The sequence below is a fragment of the Indicator indicator genome, chromosome 8 (genome assembly GCF_027791375.1).
Source record: "Indicator indicator isolate 239-I01 chromosome 8, UM_Iind_1.1, whole genome shotgun sequence".
NCBI classification, from domain to species: Eukaryota; Metazoa; Chordata; class Aves; order Piciformes; family Indicatoridae; genus Indicator; species Indicator indicator.
In genome coordinates, this window is record NC_072017.1 from 24,875,294 (window position 1) to 24,880,840 (window position 5,547).

Sequence of the window (5,547 nt, forward strand, 5' to 3'; positions counted from 1 at the left end):
TGAGCCATTTGCTAACAGTGATCCTAAAAGCTCTGGCTCCTGGATTCAGAAAATCCCAGATCCACAATTAGGCACAGATTCTTCCAGAGACAGGGCTCAAGGAGACACTGAAAGAAGAAAACCAAATCAAATAGCCAGACCCCTTTTTGAGACTGAGATCGCTTTTATTTTTAGTTGTTTTGGTGAGGATATGTGCACAAGTGTGGGTGCAGTGTGTGTACGTCTGGGCATGCATGTGTGTGTGTGCAGAGTCCTGCCCAGTGATGCAGATTATATGAATACCTGCAATTACAGTCCATGAACTGAGCCATGAAGTACGTGATGAGTGCTACACTGAGGCCCACTTGCTTGCCTCTTCTTGTGCTTACTGCAGTGCAGCATCTCTACTTCCCCATACTGCCGTTTCAGGGTTGCCAGCCCAAGATCTGATCTAAAGGGCATAGAAGGAGCTGAGGTCCAGAATCTGGCTCTGCAGGAGTGAACCCGTGGGTTTTTACCTCACTGGGTAAGCTTCTAAATACCATTTACAATTCAATTTAACACAGACATATCTGGCTTCTTACAGTGAGGAGCCCCTACTTTTACCTGTCTCAAGAGAGAGAAAGGGGAACAGGGACCCCACGTAAGCTCTGCTGCTAGGGCACAACTTAGTGCAGCTTGGGTTCCTGGGAAAGCAGCACCCAAATACACTACTGAGTTTTCACAGCCACTGTGGAACTGTAGCATATGGGATACTGGAAGGGAGATGACCCATCCTTCTGCAGCCCCCATACTCTTCCATGTGATTCAAGAGACAAGACAGGTTAAATCCCAGTCTGGTCTCTATTTCTGGTTGGCTTTAAAGCTGAATCCCCCAAGCTCAGAGCAGAGGCACAATGCAGAAAGAACAGCAGTACCACAAAAGTCAAATGCATCCTGACCTTGTGGCAGGCTGGAAACAATCTTACTTCTCAGACCTTTTTGCCTTTATCACAGTTAAAGCAGAGGTGTCCCAGGACCCTCTGCAGTTGCCAGAGGCCTCCAACTACCCTTCCAAGCCCAGAGATGAGACAGATGTGCAGCATCAGCCTCTGGGCTCTCTCTCCCTCCATCACAATAATGTGTGCTCTTTAGGGACATGCAGAAGGGTCTATTTGCTGCTATCCTGGGAATTGCACTTGGACAGATGCAGGTTTGAATCCCAGGTTTTGCTTCAGAGCATGTTCCAGTTGCTGAAAGTCCTGCAGTGCGAAGCAACTTGCCAGCTCTGCTTCCAAACCTGTGTGCACCAGTTTCAGCAGGAAATCAACTGGTCAACAAGCAAGGGGGCTACAAACATGGCAATAAGCAAAACCAGTGCAATCCTCTCGATTGAAGTAGTCATGTAGTACCAGGAGATCCTCCTCCTGTTCCAAAGGAGTTAAATTCACTGTCAGGGAGACAATTTATGCCCCAGTTCTTTCTGCCCTCTTCCTAACACACTTTCAGTAAAGGCTGTAGGGTGCTCCACAGAGGCCTTAGTTGTTTCTAACAGCTCACTAAATCTCCAAGTGGGGACAAGAACAGGAATACAATAGATATTCTGAACTCAGGTATCTCTGCTCTTAAGGGCACTGCCTCCAAGCCTGATGTGGCCTGACTCGTGAAAAATGACAGATCCTCCAAAAATACAGGGCCCTTATCCCTGAGGCTCAGGGATGCTAAGCGGGGTCTAAGAGGCAGGAGCTCAGCAAAGGGACACTGTGCAGAGGATTCCAGGATGTGTCCTTAAGAGAGAGCAACAGCAAAATCAAAAGGAATATCAGCCACTTGGCCTGGTTTTCCTGCACAGATCTCCCACTTCGCAATCGCAAAGGGGAGCTGGTTTGAACTGCATAGAAAATTAAATGGCTTTTGCATATTAAAAAAAATACAGATGAAAATAGTTACACCAGTTACTAAACAGTGGAGGGATAAGCAATCACCGTTTCATATTAAATAGACCCAACTAAACTGATCTCCACATGGCCACGCTCCGAGCATTACGGCTTCAGTGCAGACAGCAGAGTGCCTGCAAAGGCCATGTAATGCTGTGCTCCTGCTGAGGTGACATGCCCTGGCAGGAAGGCTGCAGTCCCAAGGAGCAGGCTGTAAAACACCTGCTCTGTTCTCTCCTTCAATGTGCATGCATCCCAGAGCAGATGGGGTGCACTGGGAAACAGGCCTCCAGCTGGAAAAGGATTCCACTTTGTGGTTTCTTTGCAACGTGGTTTCCACAAAAGGTCACAGGAACAAATCGTTAGTTTCTTCCTATGGAGAATGGAAAGAGAGGTGAGTAGCAGCAAGGAGAGATGTAGGTCGCCCAGCATAGGAGGCAACAGTAGGGAAAGACTCAGGACAAAGGAGTTTCCCAGCACTATTCCTGGCACTATTCAAAGATTTCACCTCCCTTCCACTCCCTCCAGCCACCACAATTTCTAGTCCCAAATTTAACGACAGAAGCACAATCAGTGCTTCTCAATGACTAAAGAAAGGTTTGAATGCCCACTGCCAGAGGTGGCATGTCAACACATGAAATCTGAACCCAAGCTCTCCCCAGCTGGAATGATAGCCTGAAGGGACAGGAAGCAGACTAAGCTGCCAGTTTTCATTTGGCAGCTTTCGCCCCATGAAGTGATGCACAAGGGCTTGATTTCATCCACCTGGTCTCCACAATCTCCCACTTGAGTGGATTCTGCCCTGCATTTTCAGTGTTAAGTTCATGCCAATAGGGATATATGCAGCCCTGCACACAAGGCTGGCAATTGAAGAACCAGAAGCTAGAGAACCTCACCTGTGCAACAGCAGCAGGTCCTAGCAGGATGCATGTCACTGTCATGCACCATTTGCAGGCTTGGCCAGCCTCTATCCTTCTGGGATCTGCCTGTCAATCAGTATTACCCATCTCAGGTCTGCTATCACAGCCCAAAGGATTTAACACAAGCATTTTAAGTCCCTCAGTTCTCAGACCTCCACCAGCATCAGATGAAGGGATCCTGTCTTGGGAAATGTCTGCCTCCTAATTGATTTACACTAAATCAAGTATTTGCATGGAACAGGACTCACAGTCCAGTTATCAGAGCTCAGCTGTAGAGCACAAACTGATGGCAACATCTCAGAAGTCTTCAAAACAACCTATTCAGGAACAAAATCAGCACTGTGGTGCCAGTGCACAGCCCACCCTATCCCACATCTGGTCAAGAGAAAATGGCTGCTCACCAAGCACAGCTGCTGGGGTTAGCCCAAGGGGATCAGGGCCAGTTTGTACCACACAGCCACAAGCTGCTTCATTAGATCTCTGCACAAAGATGCTTGAGTGGCTTTGGTAGGAAGAGAACCCATATCTAGACTGCTCTAGGGGCCACAATACATGGAGAATACCACAACAGCAACTCCAGAGCATCAAGGCATGGCAGACTATGCGCTGTTGGGGACTGGTGATATGGAAGAAATGGCAGGTGCCAGAGACACACTGACTGCTCTTCTTCTGTCCCTGGGTGATTATGACACACTTGCTGCTTCATGGCACAGTGCATGTTAACATACAAAGCAGGAAACCCAGCCTGCTTCTTCTCCTGCTCTGCCAGCCACTGCCCAAGCCTGATGTGTGGGGGACAGAAAACTGTTCTGCAGTGGAGCAATTTTAAAGGCTTCACAGCATCAGCCCCCTCCTCAAAAAAGCCTTGGTCAGCTGTCACAAAACTCACTTGTCCAGGAACAAATCCAGGGAATCCCGCTACAGCTCACTTCAAGAGACTTTCCTCCAAGCAGGTCTGAATTAAATGGTACCAAGAACATTTTTACATTCATCATGAGATCCAAATGGGTTTTCAACACATGATCAATGGGTCCACAGAATCCTATCCCCAGCGCTTCCCCTCTGGCCAGTGGCCCTGCCATCTGCAGCAATCATTTTGCTTCATGCCTTGTTGTTGTCCCCGATCTCCAGGTGACTGCATCCACTCCAGCTAGGATGGCCCCACCTGGGAGCTGCCCCTGCCCCACAGTGTTTCAGAGTCCAAAGTCCCATTGATCCTTGTCAGCATGCAACTCCACAACTGGAGAGATGGGAGCACTGCAGAGCATCAGCCAAGTTCTGTCTGGTGGAAAACCTTTGGAACCAGCACTGATGATTTATCTGGAAGACAAAAAGATAAAGTCAGGTGTAATGAGCAGAAGGGTTTGTAGTGCCTGTGATGAATAACCTAAGACACAATTTTCTCTAGGTTTCTACATAAGGAGGGTGAGTTCTTTAAAAGTAACACACTTCTTTTGGAACACAAGTTTCCTGGCAGCAGAATGACTGTGAAACTGGGACACAGTTGTCAGACACCATGGAAGACAAGCTGGAGGACACAGAGACAAGTGCATAGACATAGCCTGGCAGTGCAGCACACCAAAAATTGCAGCCTCAGGTTAGAAACATGCTATGACAAGTACACACAGGAGGACCAAAAGAATAGAGTGTTGGCCTGTCTCTCAGCATCAGAGCAGCTACTTTGTTTCCTGTCCCAGGTGGGCACTTCACACATAGCTTAACACCCACGCATCACTAAAGCTATTCTCCAGCAGGACGAGGATATTTTGGGTTGGGGGGTACTGAACAGAGAGAGTACCCTCCAAAGTTACTTTTAGACACTGAAATTGAAGTAATAGACACCCACATGCATCACAGCAGCAGCCACCAGCAACTTCCCTGCCAAATTCCCTTGCTCTGCTCCAAGACAGGGAGGTCATGGGTGCATTTATGTCCTGCAATAAATGCACCATCTGGTTTTGTGAGTGTGGTTCCACATTTGTTCCCACCCCAACATAGCTCTGTTTTCCAAGCACATTCCCAATCTGTGGAGTGGAGGACATGATACACTGGAGGGCAGAGCTTCTGTCCAGAGGGGCATCATCAAATTGGAGAATTGGGCCACCAACAGGGCTGTGAAATTAAACAAGGACAAGTGCATAGCCCTACACCCAAATTAGAACAATCTCATGCACCACCATAGACTGGGGTCCAGCTGGCTTGGGGTCTGGTGGAGAATATGTCGAACACAAGCCAGTAGTGCATCTTCATAGCAATGAAAGACAAGCTATAATATGTGAGACTCAGATGGGATAGAAGGAAAAGAAGTTCTGCCCCAGGAAAATAGTGTAATTGTAGAGTTCAGAGATGTGGTGACACTTCCATCCTTGGCAGTCATCAACTCTTGCCTATACAAGGTCTCAAGCAACCTGACCTGGCTGAGAGGCCACCTGTGCTTGGAGCAGGGGTGGACAGAGATGGCCTGCCTAAACTTCCCTATGATTGTATAGTGATCTGATCTGCCTTGTCCTCTATGTGTGTCTGGCATCTACCACAACACACCTCAGGAAACACCTCAACCCATTTTACTTGTACCTGTTATCCTTTGAGTGGGATGTCTATATCCACAAATAATTAGAACAGTCCCCAGGCTATGGGGCTACCACCTTCCAGAAAAAAAATAGCTTAGTGAACCCATTTTATATAGGCTTTCTGGTATTTACTGACAAGGAATGGGGTTCTGCTTTCAAGTC